We start from the raw sequence: 26,356 nt of genomic DNA on the forward strand, positions 1-26,356 counted from the left end.
ACAGGCAGACAGTTTTCCTGAGCGTTAATAGTAGTTAAATCTGCTGGCCAGTAGTTATCCTTACTTTGAGGACTTATTTCTGAGTTGTCTTACCAAGGCAGCAACTGTCAGAGGAGTGATGAGAACAGGTTTCTTGTGACTGTCTGTGTGGAACCACACTACCCTTAGGGAGGGAAAGTGGGGAATTTCTGCATCTCCAAAACAAATCCAGTTAGCCAGATTAACACTTACAAAACCTGACAATTCTGAGAGGAAAAGTAAGGTATGGACTGGAAGGAGACAGTAAACACCACTTAATTGTGCAAGCAGCTGCAGAATTTCCACAAGGTTTAACAGATACTGGAAGCAGTCCCATTGAGAACCCCCCTATATTTGCACACACAGAGGAACAAACGTTTTCAAGTTGCATTCTAGTGCTGCAGGCTGCTCAGGGGGGCAGGTGCTTTTCATTTGTTGCTTTTACACAAAAAAGGCAAGTGATTTGTTTAACCTCTGCTTTCAGTTTTTAGGTCCCTCCTGTCAGCTGGTCTCTGGTTAACTCATCTCTTCTTGCTCCCTTCTTCTTCCCCGCCTCCTGTTTTTTCCTGATTTGGGATTAGTTTGTCATTTAACAAACAGCGCATTTGCTTATCCTGATGTTGGCTCTGCACTTTTCCCCATGCTGTCCATTGTATATGGGATGAGTTGCTTTTTCGTGCTGCAGCCTGTTTTGTTTTCAGGGCTGCTTTACAATTTGAAGAAAAGAAGGGTGGCTGGAAGTGTGTGTCAGGGGAGAAGAGTAACTCAAAAGAAGAGTAACTCAAAGGGTCTACACTTAGCTAAGTCCCCCGTCTGTCATCATTCACCATGTGACCTTGGAATAATCACTTAGGTTCTTGTTCTGGGTCTGGAGCCACGTCCCCCTTTACCTCAACTCTCAGCAAACGTAAAGGGAACTTAAACACCTATCTCCTGGACAAAACCATGAATCTCAGGGATGAAATCTATGCAAGTACCTGAAACAGCATGCAGTCCTTCCCATGCACTTGTCTGCCACCTGACTTTGTAGACCCTGATTTCTGCCAGTGCTCAATGGAGGTACTTTTGAACTGGCTGTCACTCCCATCTATCTTCATTTCTTAGAACGAATTGTTTTAAATTCTCATATAAATTCTCTTTTTACTCAATTATGAAATATGTTTTAATTTGACAGTGATGTTATTTTTAGTAATACTTTTTGTAGCCTTTAGTATTAACATCTAGTTGGGGGAAAAAACTGCTAAATATTTATGCTGCTTTTCTTTGATCTTTCACTCGGAGGAACTGAAAAGGTATCACACTTAACATTTTTACTATAAATATTTTAGATAGCATTTGAAAGAGTCCAAATTCACCTCTCTTGTTGGATTTGTTCATAGTATTGAGATATGTTGTTGCTCTTAAGTGCTTCAAGATGGCATTTCAGTTGCCAATGATTGGAAACTTGTAAGTGATACTATTCTGGCTAATGACCCGTGATGAAATCATCAGTAGTGCTGTTTGACAGAAAAAGGACCAAAGCCTCTGCCATCCTCTTCCTCGTAGGCTGCTGCTCAGAGGGAGGCAAATATAATGTCTTCAAACAAGAAGCAAAACAACTTAGCAAACACAGTGTGTCTTCCAGAGTTACTCTCTGCAAGCAGGTTGTGTCCCTGACCTGCTCCAGTACCAGCCAGTTGCCCTGGAAGAGCACAGGGCATTGTGAATGACATATCTAAGTCATGAAGTTCTACCAGACCCCCAGAGCCTGTTGCTGCTGGAGGTACTTCTTTCAACCATTAAATTCCTAGGGATTTAGGAGATCAAGAGAAATGTGGAAGAAGTGGGAGAGACAGCAATGATAGAAAATACGTGGATTTGTCGTTGTTTTAGTTGCTGAAAATGTACATTTTTCTGTCAGAATTTCTGGCTAGCAGCCAAAATGCTTCAGCTGCCAGGACTTCCAGGTATCACACGCTTCTGTTCTTCTCAATATGCTCTGATTCCTCATCAGCTATGTCACCCAAGTTTCTTGTCCAGAGAGGGGAGGTGATCCAGCATAGGAGTTTCTGGCCTTGGCCTCTCATGGGAAATGTAGTCCTGCCTTGGGGTCTGAACTACACAGGGAAGGAGAAAGTCAAGGATCTTATATGACAGTCCCCATGAGACACAATATCCAAATCGAGTTATTTTGTTCTTTTGTTTGCTGGGCTGACAAATGTTTAAGTCTCTAGTGGTTAATTTTTAAACAACAAGTAACAAAAAGTATTAGCCCTTGCATTTTGTTTTGGTGAAAACATGATTAAACTTTGAAAAGCATTTGACACAAAACCTTTTGAGTCAAACCTAGGGAAAGTGAAGCAAAATAAAACCCTGTGCTGTACACAGAACAGCTATTCTGTCCTGTCTGATGCTGAGACTGTCACTTTTTCCCACTTACTTTCAGCATCCAATTATTTTTCTATCGTAAAATCAGGTGTCTCAAGTATTTTACCAAACAACCATTTCTTGTTTGCTGCTGGAATCAGTAGAAGTTATTTCACTAGATTTTGTATTTCTGTGTTTGTATTGGAAAGTTTACTTTTTCCTATCTTTATTCCACCTGTGCAGTCCTTGTATCTGTCATAGTGATAACCCTGAAGAAAAAATGTGGTATGTACCCTATTCTGAGCCTCACAGGCTTGCACACCTTCTGATCTTTGTGTGCGTGGCCGCTGCACGGCTTTCTTTTATTCCTGAAAGCCGTAGCCTCCATAAGTTGAGAGACTCATTCCATTAAAAGTGCATAACGTTGCATCTATCTGGCATATGATGAATGCTCCGGGGTTACTATGCTGACAGCAAGCAAAGTCTTGAAGATATTCAGCCTCTAGCTTACTCTTGAATCTTCCTGGATTTAGAGCAGGATTTTGAACTGGCTCACTAGATGGAGTGGTGAGCCCCTAAAAATTGAGAAGGCCCCGTGTGAACTGAGAACACAAAGTTCATCTTACAAGAGGGACAACTCCCAGTCACATCCAAGTTTAAATCCACATGGAATGGATTCCTCAGTACTGGTGTAGGTCAGATATGATGGGAATTCTGTTGCCTGTGCTTGATAGATGATTTTCCCAAAGAGAGGGAGACTGGAGAACAAGCAGTCATCACTGATGCTTGAATCCATCCCCCTGAGAATGGGGTTTATACCTGCTTTATGACCATTGATCGTTGCTTTCTTCAAGGAATCAATGAGTCATTGTATTAAAACCAAAAACACCAAAAGACACAATCCCAAACCCCAAGGCTTTGCAGTTTTTTTCTGGCTTTCTGTGGCAGCAAAAGTCTGTGTCACAGTTAGCTTATGATCCTGTGGGGACTTTGGATTTTCTTTGGGTATAACAGAGAATGATATTTTTCTCCTTATTCTTCACCCTAGTGATATTTCATCGTTGTCTGCCTGTAATGGATTCCATTACTTTTGATGCTGTGAGGCTTAAGAGCTTTTTAATAGGAAGTGCTTGGATCTGAGATGGGTTGACTGAGCCGTTGGCTGGTTACTGAGACAACTGTAACTGTGCACAAGGGAAATACTCTCTCCGTTTCTTGTGTAACTCAGTTGGTTTACAGGAATTTCCCCTGCTTGGGATTGGGAGCTGGTGGAAGAAGGCCCTGCACCACTCACATTAGTTCTTCTTTTGCTGGCATAGATCAACAAACTAAGGTGGTCTGGTGACATGAGAAAAGGTCATTTAGGACCACAGTGCTGGGCCAAAGCACAAGTAATTGCTTGAATTGTTTCACTAAACATTTAGTGGGTACATCTAACAGCCAGGAGACTTTCTCTTTCAGGTGATGCTTACGGTTATTTTTTTTTTCAGTGTATATCTGTTTTTGTCTCTTCCTGCATTTAAGAAATGAGGTGATAGATTCAGGTAGAAAAGGAAAATCATGATCAAAACTTTCTAACCAGTCCAATGTTTTCAGATACTTGACAATGGCTTAGATCCTATTTATGGCTGTTCAACAGTGTTTCAGTGACTGAGAAGCTGAAAAGTTTCCGAGTGCTTTCATTTTTCATCTACCTTTCATTATCTTAACTTGCAAGTGTTATTTATGTCCTTTGCTACTGCATCCCATACCATGTTCTTTATCTGTCTCAATAAGCTGGCTATTAACAGAATTTTCACTTTTTTTCCTACACTAAGACAAAAGCTTAAAATGGAATTAATATTAAGGAAAGAAAGAATGAAAAGGCCAAGCAGGTTCAGGGTTTGGTATTCAGATAAAGATTTCTACGAGTCCAATTAGAAAAGAGCAAAAAGTCCATTACTGTCTCAGTTTTGTGAAACAGAAAAACAATATTTCAGTCCTATTGTCTGTCAGTAAACTGCATCTCTTTTAAAGTGACCACCAGAAAAATCCACAGTGGTCAGATAAAGCTGACCATCTCAGCATGGTCGTGTTGACCAGAACTGTCTTTGAAGCTGAACCATCCTTCTGCCAGGTGTCAGCTGGAAAAGGTGTTAAACAGAAATGACCATTCCCTGCTTTCTGCGGGTTTAAAACAATTCTTTTTTCTGGAGGTGAGCTGGTGCCTTTCACTAATATCAGAATCACCTTAAACAAAAACGTGTCCATTTTTTAAAAATATGCTATTGTATACAACACGCTCTTCCAGAGAAATTGAGTATTAGCATTTGAAAGGACTGAGGAGAATGCATCTTTGGGAAAGGCCTTTGTTCAGAGAATTACTGCTATATTCTATGAGCATATCACCATGGTAATTGAATTATTTGCCATTGACAGTAAGGTATATAGCACAAGCCTTTTGCCATTTTCCATGATGTGGTTCCTAGCAAAGAGTGCTATTTGTCAATTTAGAATTTATAGTATGACATTTAGCAGTTGTGCCTGCTATCACAGTGGTGGATGTGATTTGAAAGCATGAAACAAAAGGAAAAGGTATTTATATCTTCTTCTTCATGCAGTTTAATATTCCTCCCCATTTCCACTTAGAACATGAACCATTCTGGAACTGCTGGAGCCACAAAGCAGAATCAAAGCTGTGCTCTCTGCATGGCTTTGGCAACTATGATGTTAGTGACATCAGACAGTATTTTCCTTTCTTCCCATCATTGTCCCTTTTAGGACATCATTGCAAACAAAACAGGCGTTTCTCTTCCCCGAGGTCATTCCGTGCATACTCAGAGCATGACATGATCTCTGTGAAGCATGTGGTGGTCATTGAGTACTCTGTGAAGGTTTATGTAAGGCAATTACATGATGAATCTTTTGGGGGGATATAGCATACAAACTGCTATGGCAGGAATTGGGAGACCCTTAAAGAACCTCATTAACACGACTCACTTAACAGAGAGAAAATAATCTCATAATTACTGTATGTGTAGATCTTTCATTTTAAATAATATTCTGTAGGAAAAGGTGCGATATAGATATGGTGGTGAGCAGTGCTGCTTAGTGCACTGCTCAGAGTACAAAAGAGATAGTTCTCTTATCCGCTCCTTGATGCTGCAGGAGATTGTGATCTCTACTTTTCTGTTCCTCAAAGTAAATCCAGCTTAGTAGAAAAATGTCTGGTTCTGTGTTGCCCTCACCACATAAGAGTAAGGGTAACCTCCCTTTAGAATCTTCCGTGCTTTATTTAAGACAGATGGAAAGCAGAAGGTGGGGGTTTCCCCACTCACTGCTGTCCCTTTTGTCTCGTTCTTCAAGTGCAGGATGGAGAAATTTTCATTCTTATTAAGGTATTGCATGTGGTTGAGACAAATGCCAGTACCAGGCCTTTATACTTTAGGCAACCTCTTGATTACCAAATGACCCTGTGTCCTTAGTCTGATCTAACCACTGACACAGGTTCCCCAGTATGTTTAGGTGGTTTGCTATTGGGAAAGCTTCTGGGATCAGCTTTCTAGCCAAGTTGTGTTTAAAACGTCCTTCAGTGGACTTCTAAGCAGGGAAAGCTATTAACACACAGGTATTAGTTTTTATTGTGTAACATACCCTTTCATTCTAGCCCCGGTCCCAGTGTCAGGTTGCTTTCGTGTTTGTTTTATTCAACTAGTGGCAGATTAGGGCCCCTTAATTTCTTGATGTGCTCAGATATCAGGATGAAATATCAAAATGTATACACTGACCTTCAGGTTGGCCCCGTCCAGCAAATCTGACCTGGCGGTGAGCAGCTCCCATGCACGTGGAGCCGGCTGCATGCCAATTCCTGAAAATCACGAGGCAAAGCTCTTTCCTCCAAAAAAACATGGAAGAGCATTAAGCATTGTTTCACTCCAGTGTTTGCTCACAGTGTTCTTGTTTCCTCCTGCAGCATCAGAATAAATCCCTGTCTTCCTTTTCTCTTTGAGCAGTGCTTCACTCTATTCACTGCGTTTCATTACCTGAAAGCCGCAGGCTGGTGCAGAGGAGGCTTGTGACACTAAGATCAGCTGAAGCCTAATGGGAGAGGAGTCTGTGTGACTGGTGGTGCAGCTTAGGTAAATAAAGCCCAAAGTGCTCACTGTTAAGGTTCTTTTTTATTATTATTCTTTTTTTTTTTTTTTTTTTAACCCAGAGAAGCTGTTGTTCTAGGTTTTGGCCTCAAATTTTCTGTTGCTCAGGATAAAGAGCTACTGCTTCTATATCATCAGGCTGCAGCATGACATGCAGGAGAGAGTTCATTATGCATTAGCAGAGCCATCTTTAAGGTAGGCAAATACTCTGTGACTCTGCAGAACAAAAGGAAAGCAAGAGAGGCAATCAGCAAACATGTATTATTTGCTGACAATAATTGTTTCCAGTTGCAGCTGACAGCAGTGATTGGATCACATTGTTTTAGTATTTTGTTTGAGGGAGGGGGTAGGTGTTGGGGGCAGGAAGAGCCAGGAAGTACTCTTCCCTGTCTCCCTTGAAAAGTTAGCTAATACTACTTTGAAAACAGTGCTTAAGGTTTTGAAACTTGCAGTGTGTCTTTTCTTGAAATAGCACTGAACCATTATACTCTGTCTTTCTAATTAGTAACCAAGATGCAAATAAACCTAGCTGAAAGGTGGGAGAAAAATGTCACATACCAACCACATGAGTGATTTGTAGCCAACCATGTGTATTAGTAGTTACATAATTTTTTTTTTGCTATAATTAAAGTTAGCGGAATTACCATTTAATGCAACCCCCGTTTTACTTCTCATGCACCAATGCTTAACTTCAGCTGCAGTTTAGAGAGCTCTATTGCGGTGTTGCTCTGTAAGACCTCTACTCTTTCCTAGTTCAAATGCCTCCTAAAGATGCTGGTTTTCCACAAGACCCACAAGAAGCTATTGCATCCTATTCTGACCTATTTAATTTGCCTCATGAATGAGCTGCTCACTAGGATGGAGGGAGATAACCAAACATGTTGGTCAAGAGGAAACGTTAACTTCAGTTAACCACAACCAGTGAAGAAACAGTGCTGTAGCTATCCCTACCACAGCTTAAACACATTAAACAAACTTGTGTTTACGTCACATTGAATGGTGTCAATAAGTTTTCCATCATGTGATATATTCCCAGTATGTACAAGACTTCAGGATCGGGGCTACGATTGTACATCTTCTAAATAGATTTTCAGCCAAAGCGATTTGCAAATGTTTTTTGTTCAGGTGGGTTGTTTCGGCACCATTAAAAGCATTTCAGGTATTTGCCAGCCTGGTTTCTGTTGAGCCCAAATTCATTATCCCTCTCTCTTATTCAAATTTCTCTCTTACAATGCAGCATGTAGCCAAACCCTTCTTATTCTATTTTCTTGCTTCTCCCAGGCCTGTCCTCTCTCCTGCCTTGCAGAGGTGGAAGCAGAGCAGAGCAACACCTTCTCCACAGTTACACCTCCCCCTCTTTTCTGGAAGATCACTTTTCTACAGCGTTTAACCTGCACCCAGGGAAAGCTCTTGACTGCTTTTTAGCAGTTAACTGCAGTCAGCTTAACACTTTATGAAATGCAGTTTGCCCTTGCCTATGCTAGGCAGATTTAACTTGCTTTATCTTCAGAGCACACAAAAAAGGCTGAATGCTTTAATTTAAAATAACCTTTTTGTTGTAAACTGCCAGTGGGAGCAGGGCAAGCTTCCCACCCACATATGATGGGTCAAAGTCGGTATCAGATAGCTATTCTGAGATAAAAACTACCTGTGCCAGTTTCTAATAAGATTTAAGGTTGAAATTAGTATCTTGAGAGAGTGGTCTTTGTGTATGAGCACATACAACCTTAGTTTTAATCAAATAGTCATAATAAACATGGTTTCTAACATGAAACAATTTTCAGGAGAAAGATGACCCGAAGCTTTCTGAATGCCTTTGTGTGCGGTTAAGTGCTGGCTTGGGAGATCCTTCTGTCTAGTACTTGATCTCTAGTTTCCCATTATTTTTCCCTTCAGATTTTCTTTCTTTCACTGAAGTGTGTGCTTGCCTTTGAAAGAAGATGTTGTATGGGCTCCATTTGAAACTAAAAATAAAAAGAATGCCACAACTGCCATTTAAATTCAGTAATTCAAGCTCTGCAACTGTAGAGGTACCCCTCGCAAGAGCTATGTACTCCAGCCTGTTTTTAATGGAGAGCGAGAAGATTTTTTTTGCTCTCTTATTCAACTTACTGTTTTGCTCCTGGTTTTACATTAGCTTGTCTTTGCCAAACTCAGCGGCTCTTAAATACATTATTTTTTGCCCATCGTTCCTCCTTCCATGTTCTCTTTTGCCTTTTCCTTTCCAGAGTAGCAGGGAGTCAGGAGTTTTACTCTGTGTGTCTGCTGGTGGCCTAATGGATAAGGCCTCCTAAACCAGGGTTTGGGTCCCAGCTGTGGTGACTCACCACCGTCCCACCAGGTGCCTCTGTTCAACAGGCACAAGGCCCTGGATGGGGAATGCAGTGACTTGAGGAACAGGGGCTGCCAAGGGCAGCACGTTGCTGCCCAGCCTAGAAGGAAGAGAGTCCATTCCAGCCACCCAGAACCTACTGAATAGGTAGAAAGTCTTGCAAGCAGAACCAAACTACAACGTTGAGGCAGGTGGTAAGTAGTGACAGGGTCACCCTGCATCCTCCATCAAAAACAGCTCCTGCAAAAAAGGGGGGTTGTGATCACAAGAGACCCCTTTCTAAAGGGAACATAAGGCTTGATATGCCGGTGTGACTCACCCTGAGGGAAGTGCTGCCTCACTGGGGCCAAGGTTAAAGGTGTAAAAAACTTAATGCCCTGGTTAAAGCCTCCAACCATTTAGAGGCATGGTTTAGTGCTAGAGTTAGGTTGTGGTTGGACTTGATCGATGATCCTGAGCGTCTCTTCCAACTAAAATGATTCTATGATTTCTTCCCTGTGCCAGACAGGAGTGATGGCCACCCTCATTGCATGTCCTTCTCCCACAAACGGAGGCTTCAGATGTGTTTTGTCCTTGTTTCTCACTTCCAGCAAAGGCAAAATAGTTACCCGGATTGGGAAATAAATGTTTTACTCTGTGTTTGCAGCTGTGTGTTTGGTCTCCTCACCCAGGCTGGAGCCTGTGTGGTGAGGTTTGTGAGATGCCCTATATTAGCAAGCAGCATTGCTCTCCAGAGTTTGTACGGTGTTTTCCTTGTGCCTGTCAGCACCAGCCCTGCTGGTCTCAGGGGGTTATGTGTATGCAGTGCTCCCTCAAGGCAGCCCCATTAACACCAAAATGAGAGAGAGAGCTGTGGTGTCAGCAGCTCAGTGGTGTTAGCATCATCCTTCTCCTTGGCTTGTTTGCTCTGGTGAGAAGATACCACACTGCAATACAAGCTGAGGTCTTCGGTGGACTTCAGCAAAGTCCTCTGCCAGAATTAAAATTCTACTCAGTCCCACCTCTCCAGACTGTGTATTTTAGCATTAAGGTGATTTTCAAGCAACAGGAACAAAATTAGACTGCAAATAAAAAATGGTCCAGAGGGTAAGTGTTTGGCCTCATGTATTTGCATATGTAGGCACGTGTATTTATGAGTCCTCTTTTGGTTTATATTTTGTAGGACAAAGAAGGTCAGCCATTGCTACCGTATCATTTACCGCCACCCGGAGAGGACTTTAACACAGGACGAGGTGCATCGCATCCATCAAGCTATTGAAGAATCAGCAGTTCGAGAACTTGGGGTTGAGGGCAGATTCTAATAGTGCTGGTCCAAAGCTCTAATGACAGTTGCTTTTTCTTTTTTTTTTCTTTTTTCTCTTGTTTTTTTCTTTTTGCCTTTTTGAGATGGGAGGCACAAGTAAAGAGAGGGGTTTGTTACTGAACCTAGCACGTAGAAAACAATTGATAAATATGCAATGGTAAAACTACCAGATAATAAACATTACTACTGAGAAATCATTGACAAAGCGCTGGCGCTTTATTTTAAGAAATGGGGGAACAGCAGTAATGTAAGATTTCCCTCTTGTTACAATAAGAAATACAATGCCTGGTGGTTTTCTGTGTTGTTAATTGGTCCCTAGGTTCCATTAAACTGTAAATACTTGGCAATATTTCTGTGTTGACAGGATCTTCTGTCCATGTAACGAATGAAGCAAATCGGAGACACAGATTAACTTAGGGAAGAAAAACTATTTAATCCTTCCATCCCCCCCCCGCTTTTTAAAATAAGAAATGGCATGTTTTGCCGCAAGAAACCTTCCAAGAGGTACATCTTACGAAGTCTGGCTGTTTTACCTTTAGAGCCCTTGGGTATTGCTTTCGTCTGCTACAGAGAAGTAACCTGCGTGGTTCTGGGGCCAGGCTTGGCTGTCTTCAAATGCTGGGTGGTAGGTGAGTCTTTCCTGTTGGATCCCCCTGCTCACACAGAGCTGAGCAGAGCTGCTTAGCAAGGTGCCCTGAGCTGTGCCACCTTCCCCAGATGAGGAGCTCCCTTGTCTCAGTTCTCCTCACACAGGCACTAGTGCAAGATAAGTCTGTTCCCCGGTCGCCACCAAAAGATTGATATCACATGAGGCAGGCTGGCAGAAGAGAAAAACTTCCCTACCATGCCCTGAAAGGCAGCTGCCTTGATCTCTCACAGTATCTTTCCAGCAGCAGTGTCTGCTCAGGGATTTGACCTTTAAGGCAGGAAACCAAACTAAAATGGGATCTCCTACTATTTCAGGCATCTGTCACTTAACAGGATGCCTGGCTTTTTCATTGCAGGTTATAATAAGTAAATTCTGGAAGTGGTATGATGCTAGGACCTATGGAAGTGTTCAAAGGGTCTGATAAATACTTGATGAGCCATTGCAGATGCTGATATGGAATATGGGACCTGTTTTTGCTTGTAATGGTGTTTCATAGCCTTGCAGGTCGCATCTGGTTGCTGTGCAGGCAACATTCCCTCCTTCGGGGAAGAAGGCAGTAAAAGCACTGCAATAAACAGGATCTAACACTGATTTATACCTTATCAAGAAACATCTGTACAGCAGGCTTGCGCTCAACCATAAGAAGCCAGTTACTGTTGCAGATGTGACAGAAGCAGAGAGCTCATTTTAATTTCATTACTCAACATATTTAGCTGTGTAAACAAATCCTAATCTAAATCACTGTTGTGTTATCTAAATAACTTGATTATGAAAACAATATGCTAGGCTTTCTACAAGGCAAAAAGGATGGGTGCCATTTAGGCACCAGAAGAACCTACTTGGTTATTTTTAAACCATGATCTACTAAGATCCATAAATACAGCCCAGCCCATTTGATGTTTCTCCGTCTCCTTCATCCTTTGCCTTTTCAGGACTCTCAGTGAGGACCACTGAAGAGGAGGAGCACTCACCTGAAATGCACTGACCAGTAATTGTTCCAAGACAGGGCCTGATCGATGCCTCCACATGGAGCAGCAAATTATGTGGATGTTAATGGATGGGATTGCCTATGGAGAGGCTACTAAAACCTACCTGCTGTATGAAAGAACTAATTCTCTTGGTAAAACAAGAGACTATCCCCTTTTAAACTACTGATTATCGAAGTTTCCCTTTTCTGCTTCTTCAGTTCTTCTCTCATTCTGAGAAGCCAATTTGGAGTGCTTAGAAATCTGGGGAAAACAAGGAGGAGAAAATTGCACAATGAGTCTTTGCCAGTGCAGCCACAGACTGTTATGTCTGGCTTTGCAAGGGAACTTGGGCGTTCTTTAACCAGACAGTCTCCAGCCACTAACATCAGTTGTGTTTGATGCGTCTGGCTGTGAACTGCACTCTGGTGAGGAGGGGCTCCCTGCAACCACGGGGTCTTGAGGGAGCAACATTATTCTTTGAAACCCAAAAGATTAACCTCATGGGCTAGTAGGATAGGGAGGCAATGCAAAGCTGTCCCTGAAGTTGACCCATTGACACCATGGGATCATCTTCTGGAGCAGGTGTTCATGGCAGCAACTTTCAGACAAAAATGTGAACTATTAAGATTAAAAAGCCAAACAGCTTATTCAGGAGCAAGCGTGATTTAATTAAATGAAGGATTTTAAGGCCCGTAAAATCTGATGGGCTGGCTGTGAGCATAATATGAATACTTTGGCATGTTTACATTAGGTGAGCCTTTGTCATATAAATTCTAGGATTAATGTACTCTAAAGACCCAGCAAAGTTCTGACAAAAATTCGCCACTACTAGCAAAGCTGGTCAAAAGACATCAGAGTTGCATTTTTATGCTGCTATCCTTTGGAAAATATGCCTTTCCCTTCAAAGTCTGACCTTAATTTTCCTGGGGAAATTTGCTATGAGCACTGGTAGACTCTCAAACTGTATGGTCTCTTGTGGATACCAACAGAGAGCCCATGAAAATCTAAGGGTGTAATAGCCATGATTCATTTTTCCACTGATCAGAGACACGTGATGCCGAAAGTATCCTAGGGGCAGGGCTGATCCTTGGTGGGAGCATAGAAAACTTGGCTGAGGAAGATCCTTGATCCAGCCACTGACCAGCTGTCAAAGAAAGGCTACCCTCAGCTGTCATTTGGCTTTTCTTCAGGCATATTTAGCACAAAGGTAGGTGAACTAGTTTGAAGACCAAGAGCAATGTAGCTGCCAAGGCTGGTTCACTTGCTTGTCTCTGCTACCCTACAGTCTGTTTCATAAATATTCCTCAATCTTGGATGGGCTACAAATCTAGTAAAGGTGGATGAGTTCCTAATATCGAAGTGATACCATGCCATGTGGAAATATTAAGGAGAACAGCATTTGAGTAATTAATGTGCATGCTGACTGACTAGCATAGTGACAGGCACAAGGCCTTGCTTTTTGTTTTTATCAACTGCCTGTGCTTATTTGTTTGCTGCTGGACTTTATATCAGCATCTTTGAATAAAAGAGAAAAAAATCAATTGTAGCAAAAGAAGCTACACATCCCCAGGAGAACTGGCTGGAGATTTCTATGACTGAACAGTATGTTGTGTTTTAATGTTCTGGGTGCTGGTTTTGTTCGTAGTTGCCATTGGTTTTCAAGCTAGCTGTGATTCCTGGAAGACTAAAGATTTAGCTGTAACACACAGTTTGGGATCTTCCCAGTAAACTGGCAGCAAATTTACAGTGCACTAAGACTTACCTGGTTTTGATGTTCTCGTTAAAGGTGCTGCAATGGAAAAGAGTTGTGAGCTAGAGAAGCAGTAAATTGCTCTGTGTTTTTACCCTTGAGACTTCAGTGAGCTCTGCCATATTATTGCCAGGTATGATCAAACAGTGGCACAAATCTGAAAGCAGTTTTTGCACTGAGAATCCAAAACAGGTTAGTAAACCACTGGTGGTGGTCGTTTGCCTTCCATTGAGATTGTAACTCCTGTCCCTTCTGCAGGTTGGTGGCCATACTTCAGCACTGAGTTTACTGCCTTCTTAGTCTGTGGAGCTGTATTGTGTTTCTCAAGTGTTGATAGATTAGTCTCAGCCCTTGAATAATTTCATGTAAGGGTTAGGTTTGGTTGGGTTTTTTTTATGGAAAAAGGGAAGTTGTGGCTTTCTGTTTCTTTGGTAGTTTTTATTTGGAGTGACTAATGCATTTCAGTGTCCCAGGTAAAACTCGTGGCCAAGAGAGGATCATCGGTGTTCTGTTGAAGTAAACACAGGGAGTCTTGCCCCAAAAAGCAGAACTATGTCCATCTCATTGAGTTTGTATTTGAGTAAAACTAAAGAACCTTGTCTTCACTGTGGGTTGACTGAAGGTTGGCTGGTGCACTTCAGTTAAGCCAAGGTCAGGAAGCTCTCTGTGTCTTGCCACCACCACCACCCCAAACACACGCAGTAGTTTTATGCAGAAAGAAGTTCTTTCAAATTCAGTGTGAGCATATAAAATGGTTGTGCTGGGTATTTGAGGCCCGCTAGTTGATATTGCTGAACTATCTCCATCAGAATTGTTACCATCTGGGAGAGAAAATGGGTTTCTACTTCAGCTCTAAAATAAGTAGCCATATTTTTCAAGCTCAGAGTTATCTTCAGATATTGTCCGCTGTGTGTCTTTGCTAAGAGAAGACTGTTTCTGTAAAATAGGTTTGCTTTCTGTGTAGAACAGGCCATATTGACAAATTACACACATCCTGATCAAATTTTAAGATACGTGAAAGTTGTCTCTGAAGGGCCACCAGAACTGAAGCAATCCTGTGAAGACCTTGAACTAATTTGTAGGGGACACAGGCGACCAGCCATTGGCATTTACTGCTTGCTTTTAAATGCTATTGCAACTCCATCTGAATTTTAAGCTGAGTATCTCACAGGAGATGATTGCAGAGATTGCACAGAGCACAGGCATATGCTGGGTGAAGGCACTGACTTCTCCAGAATCTGTTGTATAAGGTTTGATCATCATTAACATCTGATGCACTCGCATGTTTGGCAGTTTTCATGCTTTTGTCAGATGGTCTCTGTTATTCTATTTATGCCCACCGTTAACTAAGTAGAATCTGTTTCAGTCTGCCTTTTATAATTGGAAAACCGCGCCTAAAATCACTTCTGCCATGACCTAGCTTTCTCATTTCAGTTTTACTTACCTCCTCTTACAGTTCTTGCTATTCAAGTTGAGTATAACTTAGGTGAAGAAATGGTGTCAGACTGTAGGCAGGGAGATTTATTATACCACAGCCTAAAGCCTCTGCTCCCACACCGCATTACTGCAGGGTCTCTCTGTGCTCACCCTCTGCATGCAGGTGATTAACACGCAGTCCAGGGAATTGTGTCTCTGCCTGCTCGGTAATTTGCTGGGCAGCACTGCAGTCATGCAGAGCAGCTGCCACTTAAATGGGCAGTAGATTGTTCTCTTTTTATTTTAGTGTCTGCAGCTTCACTTCCATCACACTATGATACAGCCAGAAGCCCTGTGTTGGTATTTGCTGCAGCTAAGCATCAATTAGATGCATCTCGTGATGTGGTGCCTGTGCAGCCATTTTTCAGTGGAATCGCTGTGTCCTCGTGAGTGGCTGTAACCATCTCAGTCCACAGATGTGAGGCACATTGAGACTAAGGGTCAGGATTAAAAAATTATTAGACCCTGACAAATACAGATAACTGCTTGTGGGATTTTGTCAATGTCTGTGCAGGTTCGAAAATCCCACTGGGCATCTGTCCAAATGTTTAGTCACTGAGACATTTTGAAACCTGGCATTTGGCAGCTGTGGTGACACTGGTGTCATTTTGGGAGAGGGGAGCAGGTTTAGCGAGAGATCACAGGGTAACTGAGCAGCGAGGCAGGAGTAGTTGTCTTCTGATGTCCTGGGCTCAAAATGCTGAATTACCCTCCCTCCCACATCGCGACTGGGAAGCACGGATGTGCGTTTGGCTGCCTGCCTTCGCATGGGCCCATAGTAAATAATTAGCATGCACAGCCTGGCTTTTTGGTCATCAGTTATTGTTGTAACTGATTATTAGTTTAAGGGGTTATTGATTCCCATGCCAAATCTTTACTCACTGGTGACAGAGAAACTAATAGTCATTCACGGGGTCTTTATTGACAGATCTCAGTATAGGAACTGAATCAATCGGTGTGGGAATGGAAATGTAGGTCTGCACGTTGGTTTGTGTCTTCCCAGTCATGAGGGGGTTGACAGAGGTTTAGCTCAGCCAAAGGTCTAACCTCATGTACCACTCCAAGGCCACTTTTGTTGGGTGTTCAGCAGCTTGGTGGGTGCTTTTGGGAGGAATGGAGTCACATGAGAGCACCAAACATCTCTCCAGATGTCTGCCTGATGTCCATCAGGAAGCTCTTGCCTGGGCACTGGGGGCTCTGAGCACACACTGTGCCTCGCACAACAACACCAGTGGAGCTTGATTGCCTTCATATTTCTGTCCTATGCCCACCGTACATGGCAGTCTACCTCCTTGGGCCCCCTGAAACACTTCTTTGCTTCTACAGCCTCTTAAATGTTATTTATGCTCCTGCCCATGACCCCAAACCTCAGCTCTTCACCCCTTTCTACCACAATGCCCCGCTCAGTGCCTGGTGCCTTGCCAGAAGCTGCCTTGGATGGCTTCCAGGCTGGCTGGCCAAGGGGCTAAGGAAGCCAAATTGATGACCCCTGTGCACATGCATTAATGTTGGTGTCTCTCCTCTAAATGCAGCTGCTGTTTCTCACAAATTTTGCCGGAACATGATGCCTCAGAGACCCTCACCTTTGAGTCCAACGTGGATGGGTTTATTCCAGGGGGTTCAGAAGTCAGTGAAGGTTGCTAACAGTGGAAGGATGGATACTCATTGCTATTGCACACACTCTTGCTTCTTTAGGAAGATGAGGCAGAGAAATAGCAGAATTGTAATGAAGGTTGTCAGCAAAAATAAATGTATCCTGACTGAAAGTTCAGACAGGGGAGACAGCGTATTACTAAGAACCTGATGCCCAGCATGGTCCCTTGTACATACTCCCAGAAAATGATTACAAATGTATTTTTGGTAAATAATAACAGCAGCCTTCTGTGTGTGTTTACAAGCTGCTGTGTTATTGTGCTATATAGTCTGAATCACTTTTCTTTCCTTTCCACTTGCTAGAAACTGAGAAATTTGAATTTGGTTAAGAATGAAATGATTTCCTGTTGTTCCTGGTATTGCAGCATTACCTCTTGTTTTTGAACAAGGAGGGTAGCCCAGGAGATCTTCAGCACCTTTCCAAATTGTGTTATTCATGTGCTGCACACACACATACATGCAAAAACAGTCAGAGTGGGTGATGCGAGCCTTATTTCTGTGCTCCGGATACAAAAGCAGAGTTGTTGTTCCCCATACCCTGTGTGATTAGAGACTTTTCTCTCCTGCTGTTTTGCTCTGATACACAGAAAATCACCTTTTTCCAAGAAAAATTCAATACTTTCTGATGCCTCCTGCTGTCAGAGAGCCAACAGTCTTCTAAGCACTCTCCCTTCAAAGAGCAATCGAATTTTGGGCAGAGAACTCCCTTTCCCACTTGAGACATTTTCCTTTCAGCCTGCAAGACTTTCTAGCATCTGTTTTAGGCTCCTGTGTAACACCTGCTGCTGGTGACAATGCAGGCCTTTTTCCACCTTGTGGGAAGAAAGGTGACTTAATAGAAAGGCCAGCTTTATAAAAGAAATTTGAACTACTTAAATGTCCTGCCCTAATTAAAAAAAAAATCCTACCCTCTTAAAAGGTATTAATAGAGGTCCATTTTGATCTTTACTAGAGGGCAGGCTTGTGCAGTGGTAACATCAGTGCAGCCCATGGGGCTCCAACAGAGGACAGCTTTGCCACTGAAGGCTCTTTCATTCATGTTTGGAATATCGCTTGGTAATTTTCTGGCTTCCTTTCTATTTGGTCACACATCTGGAGTTGCTGGCTGCACATTCTCTGCCTATTCCCTAGTACCTTCTGTGGTGCTTCAAAGATTGAATTCCTCGAGTGTGCACAATGTTGGATTTGTTAAGCATCGCTAGGGATACTGTGAAATATATCACCAGGGGGGTCAGGACTTCGAAGGCACCCAGATCCTGGGGTGCCCTTCACATCACTTGCTTGCTCCTGTGCAGCTGGGACAGCTGCCAGCACAGCCACGTTGCCCAGACAGCCCAGCCTGCAGCTCAGAGCTTTTGCAGGAGCAACACAGACTTCTGGAGGGCTCTTGTGCATGGTCATGGGTTTGCCAAGGTAAGCAGGAACCAATGCATCTGTGAGCACATTTCTGCCCAGACAGTTGGGTAGGCTGCCAGTGACACCTGGAAGGAGATCTGTGGTTGGGACACGGAGGAGAAACTCAGTGTGTTTCAGGAGAGCTACTGTAAGATGTATCAGTTACATCCTTGAAAGGAACCTTGTTACCTGCCAAGAGGAAAAGGTTCTGCAGAAGACAGGGCAACAGATGGGAAAGTGTCTCTTAACTCATAGGGCCTGTTGATTGCTACCATTTTCGTAGAATCATTTTGGTTGGAAAAGACCTTGAGATCACTGGGTCCAACCTTTAACCTAACACTACTAAGTCCACCTCTAAACCATGTCCCTAAGGACCTCACCTACACATCTTCTAAACACCTCCAGGGATTATGTCTCTAGGGCTATATTCTCCAGGCTATGAAGGAGATCAGCGGGAGGAGAGGTTGTCCAGGCACAGTGGTGCCTCTCCTAGCATTGGTGTTTCAATGGAGACTTGATGAAAAGAAAGAAAAATACTGGAATTTCCCAGTGATGAGTAAATATGAGATGATCCACATGAGACAGTTGGCCCTGCATTCAAATAGCAACTATTACATACCACTAGGGAAGGGACGATATGTCTAATGTAGATGCAGATGGCATCATACATGGCCTTCTCCACCTGGAAACCACCTGTACAGTCCAGGCTGATGTTGAGCCAAACCACAAGCCTCCTTGTAGTCTTCTCATTTGGAAAACCTCGTGTTAAAGGGCTCTGTGCAATCCTCATGGATCATGAGGTCCACAGAAGGCCATGGTGATCCCAGTGGCCTTTCCTACATGGCCATCGAATTATTTTGTAAGGAATGCCAGGGCACTGTGTATGGGGCACCATCAAGAAAGGCCTCTGGAAAAGCACACCTTGTGAATTGGGTAGGGTAGGCTTATTGTGAAACTGCTTCACTTAGTGAGAGACCTAAAAAGGAGGGGCAAATGTGACCATGAATGTGAGAATTTTTTCTTAATCATGACAATAACCATAAGCTTTCCCACAAGATCTTAAGGATCTTGAAACATTTTTCAAATGAAGATTAAATGATACACATTTATCAGACACACAAACTGAAGGCTGGAGAGGCTAAGGGTTTTGTCTGATGCCACAGATTAGGTCCTGAATCCAGGTGTCCCGGTGTCCCCTCTGATCCAGTACCAGAGTCCCATTCTGTAGGTGGTGTGTGCCTTCAGCCATGAAGGAAGAGACCTTAGTGCTTTACCTGATCCTTGCAGCACTGGGAAGGATCAGATCCCACTTCACTACTCTGCTTCTCTGCATTGCAGCGCCATTTAATAAATTACACTGGATGCTTTCTCCACCTGAATCTGCAAAATCAAACCAGAACTGTAACAGTGACTGAGAGGCAAAGAGTGAAGAAAGGGAGCTGGGAGGGCCACTGGGTATTTAATTTTCCCCACTCCCCCCTACCCCTCTCTCTTTTCAAAGTGCATGTTGGGTGAGGATAAGGGGGCAACTGATGGCACATTCACAGGACCTTGGTCCATTGTGGATGTGTCTTCTGCAAGGACCTCTGGTGTGTGTACTGAAACTATGTCAGGAGCTACACAGTTGCTGCCTGGGGCTTTAGTGTACCTGGTCTGCCAGAAGACTTTACACTCCCAGTCAGGAGGAGTTCTTGGGTACCTTGGATCTGCTGTAAGGAGGGAGATAAAATTCTTAGTGGTAAGACTTAGCCCTGCAGGGCCATCACTCTAGACATGACGGTGCAGAGAACCACAGGGCTTCTCCGCCCTTCTGTCCTTCCCTGCACCGAGGCCAGCGCGCACCACCAATGCTTGCATCAGGGCAACTTAATTCAGATGTATCTTTATGGGGTGCCATGAGAGCTAAGACTCACATGGTGGTGACCGAAACACGTCTCCTCTTGTGAAAGACCAGTAAGCAAACCTGAAAACATTTCATCAAGTTATCGAATAGCATTTTGTTCTACTTGTCTCAATATGATGACCATAGCCTGGCAGTCCAGGCACTTAAATACAAGATCATGTACGAAGGAGCTCTCAATGCATTTCTTTTCTTCCATTAACTTATTCTATTTTCCTTTGTACCCATGCAAACTTCTGTCATACATGCCCTGTGGCAAGTAGCTCAGTTTAACTATGTTAAAAAGAAAGCGTGCTTTGGGTTGGTTTGGACCTGTCATCCAGCTTTGCCTGGTGTCCCAAATCCCAAAATAACTGATACAGTCAACACCAGGCCCTCGATAACCAGAGAGGTACTGACAAATCTGGGAAGTTTTTTGGAGGAGAGTGACAAAACTGATCAAGAGATGTAGAAGTGCAGGTAGATGAGTTCAAATTAAAAACGATGCAGAGCTTAGCTCAGGAATGACTAACAAATGTGTGGTTTGTGAGACATGTAGCGCTCTGATGAGTATGAACACCCTCCCACTCTCCTGAGCGCAAGAGAGGAATTTTTAGCATGACACACAGGGATATAACAAGGGCTAATAGTGTGACAGTCAGGCTGAATGTACGGTAAAATTTCCTGACAGTGAGATATATTTTGCTGTGGAACAGACTCCCAAGGGAAAGGGCAGGAGCCCAGCTGCTTGGTCCTTTCTAAAGCCAGGTTGAACAAAGCATTAGGAATGGTACTCCAGAGAGCAAGCATTAATTGGCAGAAGGACGAACTGGTGATCTAATAAGTCATTTCCATTTCTAGATCCTATGATGTGATATTCGCTGTAATGAGTTTTGACTGGTTTTAAGCACAGAGGGTAGCAGGAAGATAATGCTGAACAAAAAGATTAACAATAAGAACTAAGAGAAAACTGTAGGTTTATTTAATAGTCAGAGAAAGTGCCAGATTGAGAGTTCGTTAGGCCAATGGTGCTATTTGAAAACAGCATCACGAATGGGAAAGTGAAAATTGTTACATTGGTAATAATTATGGTAATGACTTATTTTCATAGAGCCCAGTAGTCCAGAAGGATCCAAGAGCACGTTTCAGATTGGGGGTGTGCACATGTGCATCCATGTAATGGGAAAATTGCTGCAGCTGACACTGAAATGTAGCAACCAGTGGACTGAAACAACCTGTTTGAATGGCAAACAGCAACTCAGGGAAGCAGTTTGAGATGGGATATAAAGGATAACTTCTGTAATTGAAACTATAAAATAATTGTTTTGGTTTGGCAGAATTTCATTAGTTGATGAATTCTCTAGGCATGAGTTTCCTTTGCAACTGCTTTTCCCCATGTCTTTGCTTTTAAGGTAGCAGGGTCTGACAATATTGACCTGGCTTCCCTGGTGGCTTTTGGGTGGGCAGGGAGAAAACTAATGAACTAGCATGACCCTGAGCCGAGCCACATTGGACTGGCATCAAGGGTGGACATGAGGTCACCACTGCTGGTCATGACATCACTGGTTCTTTTGCCTCTTGTCTCCCTCACAGTCTTACCTCTTGGAGGCTTTTCAAGAAGGGTTTCTGGCAGAGGCTGTATTTTCCAGGCTGTTGGCCCTAGATGTTTGGTTCCTGTCATAATATCATGCTCTGTGCTTGATGCTTGAACGTGGCTGCTGCAGGCAAAGGCTGCCTCTTTGTGTAGTTTTTATCTCCTTCTTGTGAGTCCTGACATCCAGGCTCTGAATGCCTGGAGGACAAGGGGCGTCTCTCATATAGTTTAGCAAAGACAAGAGGCAAACCCTATTGGAAGAGAAAAGTCTGAAAATCTGAAATAGTAAGGTCTTTGTATGGAACAAGAAAAGGCAATTTGGAAAAGCTGAAATATATTATTAACTGGTTTTAATACTGTCGTTTTAAAGTGAGCTGTGTTGGTTTTCATTCATGTGGAGAACAACTCTTCTTTTTTTTTTTCCTTTTTTTTTTTAAAAAAAAAAACAAGTAGTCACAAATCAAAGGAAAATAGTTGGATAGTGGCTAGAATACAGATGTTCTGCATTGTTTATCCCACATAAAATTAGACTTTCTTAGATGACAGCCATGAGGAGTCATTTCAATTGAAAGAGGAAGGAAGTGATCTAGGTGAGAACTTGCGTGTTGAACATGTCATCCTGGAGCCACATGCTTGCCACGGAACTGACTCACATGACATTAAAAATTATTTGTTCTCATTTACGCTATCTGCAATGCTGTGTTTAATGGAATACTTATTAGCCTCACAATAAATGAAACACTCTCCTTTTGTTAATGAAGGTGGTAAACATTTGTGTTTAAAGTGCCATTGACTGCTAAATAGCTGAGGTACTGTATAGTTTGACTACCTTTATTTTACACATCACTAGATGAATTTATGCAATATTCAAGTTTTTGTTCAATAGTCACTACAGATTTAGTTATTTTGGCTGTTATCTAGCCATGCATAAATCAAACAGATTTTTCCTTTGATTTTTTTAATTATTCATAGGGGTTTGTTGGAGTTAGAGTTCTCATTCTACCCACCAGAAATTTTAGCATTCCAACAAAACAAAATAACTATTCAAGCCTGAAACAAATTCCTACCACTTTCATGCTTCCAAAATATTAGAGTCCAAAAAATATTTATTTAAAAACAACTGATGTGATAGTCCTGCTTGGTTTGGTTTGATTTCTTTTTCTCCCAGATTGATGAGGCTTTCCAAGATATTAGAGGAATCACTGCTTTCTTATGTACTGATGAAAAGTCAGCCTGAAAGCCACTGTAAACCTTCATGATCTGGGATTCCCAAGGCTTGCAGGGTCTTAGTGTTATGTCAGCTGTCAAAATGGTTGCACCAACAACTTCCACCATGTGCACTGCCAAAATGACAAGATTCCTCTAAAATGGTTCAATTTTTTTTTCTAGACCATCTTATAGAAAATTTTTCTGTCTAAAAGCTTTCAAATAGGCCCAGGGCTTAGATTGCAGATTAGTATTTGACTTTCAGTAGAACACATGTTTCTGGACTTCTTTTTTTTGTGAATGGGACTTATATTTCTTTTTCATTTAGGCATCTTGGCAATCCTACCTTTCTTAATAGCACGATAGAAAATCTTTCAAACTGTGAGATGTTCATCAGATGCTGTTACCTGATATGATATCCAGTCTGGGTATCCTGCCTTGTTTTGGGAGAAGGATGGCCTCTGCAAGAGGCTGTAGATCCTTTCCATCTGTTTGCTGGGTGGCTGCTGTTGTGAGGAAGTTGGAAAAGGATGGGAAGGGACCTCATCGGGGATCTAAAAGCAAAACCATGGCACAAGTGAGCCACAGATCGTTGTGATTCTGTGTGTTTCCTACTTAAGTGCTAGATTCATATTAGGCAAAAGGAGGAATATGATTCCAGAATCCAGGAACAGGGCAGGTCCTGAGTGGCCAAGGAGGTCTAAGTACCATAATAAATGATGCAATTGACTGAAAAGGGAGTGGAGGGGGATCTGCTTTACATTTCCTGCGGTGGCACTGACCAGTCAGACCATGAAGAAGTGCCTTCCCCTCAGTTTGCCAGTCTGTAAAATGGGAATGATGATGCCAGTTTTCCTTTGCCACATGTTTCGAGACCTCCAGAGGTAACACACGGCATAAGCCTGCTTTATTAGCATATGTATTTAACAAGATGATGTTTGCATTTACATCTTGGCACATCCCAGTCGCACAGGGACCATCTACAGTATCTGGTGCAGTACAGTGAGAAGGGCTACTTGGGAACAGTCCCTGAACTTCAGCTGGTTGCCATGGCGACAAAACAGCTTAGCACAGCGAGGAAAGAGGAAAGCGATATATTCTGTTAAGGATAATTTACAGCATCAAGGCTGCACTTCGAAGTATCTCTGGTTTTCTGGATCTGGGCTTGCAGGACACATTGCTAAGCTCTGGGATTTCCTATCCCTGAATCCACTTCTCCAACTCACCTACAGTGAACAAATATGGCCCCAAAAACTGGAAAAATTGTGATGGTGAGAGAACTGCAGGGTAGCTTTCACTTGGCTTTTTTGTTGATGGGGTGCATGGGATGGGAATCTGCATCTCTGAAGCCCTTCTGCAAGGTCTTGGTGTCAAGAGCTGATGAATACCATCTGATGGCCTACCCATAATTTCATGCATGCAGCTGCCAGGTGCTCCTTTAACCCCTGGGTCAGCTACATTTCTGGTGCAAGGACTTTTCCTCCAGACAGCCCCATGCACACTGGTCACCCTAAGAGCCCTGAGCAGAGAGCAGGGAGAGATGCCTTCAATGCTGAAGCTCCTCGTATGGAGAAAGTCTTTTGCTCTCCATGCTTCAGTGGGAACTGGCATTGCCATGCCCTGTGGGGACCTGTTCCCAAACCCCCATGGTAAGTTTTGCAGGAAGCACCTGGTGCAATGGGAGGAATTCCTTTGGAAGAGGACTAGCAAGAACTGATACCACCCCAGAGGGGCCCATTCACATTGTCCGTGTTTCTCTGAGTGAGCTTGGCAAGGGAAGTGGGGCAGAACCCTGATGTCTGTAGCGTGGTATACATTAAAGATTTCATCATCTTTAGCCAGGGCCTTAGAAACAGGCAGGGATGGAGGCAACCTGGCTCCTCAGAGCAGAAATCCGGTGCCTCTGCACCAAGGAAGGGCTGGGAGCAGCGGTGCCTTGGCTGCCAAAGGCCCATTGAAACATGAGCAGTAACCAAGGAAACTTCATGCTAGAACCAGCTCAACATGATGAATTGCTGCCTAATAACTGGCTGCTAAATGGTCCAGATAATTCAGCTGCTCCTCTTGGGGCGGGTGCTGCATGGTTAACTTTAAGTTGCTGCCTTTTTGTGCTAATCATTCCTAACAGGAACGTTACCATCGTGGTGAAGTGGGAAACCCATCGCCTGAAGGCCATGTGCCCAGCACAACACACACTCACCTTTTCGGGGGCTCTGAAAGGCCTCCACATCCCAGCAGCTCACCACGCTGTGCGTCTCTGCTGTGCCCTCAGATGTGACTTCCCTGGCCCACAATGCTGTGTTAACACCTAACATATGGGCCCCATTCTTGGGTGACTTCTGCAATCGGTCGCTGGGAGTGGGTTTTCCAAGCAGCAGCAGTGCTTGGGGGGATGCAGCGGTCATTCAGTGCCACATCCTGATAGGCACATGAGGCCTTTTCCTTGGTGGCCGCAGGTTGTGCGATTGGGATTTTGCTTGAAGAATGCACTGAATGGTCTGCTGGCAGTGACAGAGCTGGTGAGAGGCAGATGCTAAAAATTGCTTCAAGGGAAGCTGGAAGGTGCAAGAAAGGTCAATTTGGAGATGGTGAGAGGGCCAACTGGTTGATGGGTTGGAGGGTGCCATGTTAAGAGATAGAAACTTCCTTGATCTTCACTGATTTTATTTTATAGTTTGGAGGAAAAACTGGCGAGAACTTTCCTGCTGATGAAGCATCATACAAATGGACATAGTTGCAGAGTTGAGGACATAGATTTTATAAAGGAAATGATGAAAAATGCCTGGTGGGCCACACTTGCTGGTGAAATATGACTGTGCTTCTGAAGATAGGAGGAAGAAGACTAGTCTAGGAAATCTCCTTAAAAACTACAGAAAGGATAGGGAAACTTAAAAGAAAAACAAGATAAAATGGCAATTGCAAATAAGCCCACACATGCGCTCACTCTCTTGCTTTCTCTCTTACACCCACGCACTCATGCACATCTTTCTATCTGAAATAGCAGGGAAAAGACATCATAGTCTTTATTGTCGAGAGTAATTTCTCTTCACGTGTCACTACCAACCAATTATCAAAGCAGGTGGATATATTGCACCAAACTTATCCGCTTGCTTTTTCCCTTTTGCAAACCTGAACGAAACAAAGAAAAAGCCCCTAGTGAACGGTGGAGTTGAAGAGCTACATGCTGACAGCTCTTGGGTGGATGAAGGCTGAACACAACTATTTGTATGCCAGTAGTGCAATGGGAGGCAGCAGGGTGATTGTATGGGGAACCAGGGCTCACTTTTCTTCACGGGACTGGCTTTTAGTCTGTCCCCCTCTGCATTTGGGGATGTCAGGGAACCTGGCTGCAGCTCTGCTGTGTGTTTCATTCCCAAAATGCTTTGCAACCTAGGGTGTTTCCCACCCGCCATGTTAGGCCTGCAAGGAGCATTGCTGAAAATAACCTGCTGGCTGCTCTTTTTTGGGGGTAGGACACCCCACAAGACGGATGCCTTTTGGTTGTACGGGCTGCACAGCGGTTTTACGCAGCTGCCAGCTGGGTTTAAACTTGTGCTGTCCATCCATGCTGTTGACAATAGCACTGATACTCTGCTCAGAGGGAGCAGACTTTGGGTGTCTGGGGAGACAGGGCCATTGGATGCTCAGGTAAGG

General features: G+C 43.3%; 1 long non-coding RNA gene across 1 annotated transcript in view; it reads left to right on the forward strand.

Moving 5' to 3' along the window:
- The window catches only part of LOC309436123, an 82,243-nt gene extending 71,762 nt beyond the window's left edge, over positions 1-10,481 (forward strand). Inside the window, exon 2 of the long non-coding RNA XR_014183280.1 lies at positions 9,992-10,481. This is a non-coding gene — a long non-coding RNA (uncharacterized lncRNA). The remainder of the gene's footprint in view (positions 1-9,991) is intronic.
- The last annotated feature ends 15,875 nt before the right edge of the window (positions 10,482-26,356 follow it).

This window comes from Streptopelia decaocto (genome assembly GCF_964273445.1).
Source record: "Streptopelia decaocto genome assembly, chromosome: 2".
Taxonomy (NCBI): Eukaryota; Metazoa; Chordata; class Aves; order Columbiformes; family Columbidae; genus Streptopelia; species Streptopelia decaocto.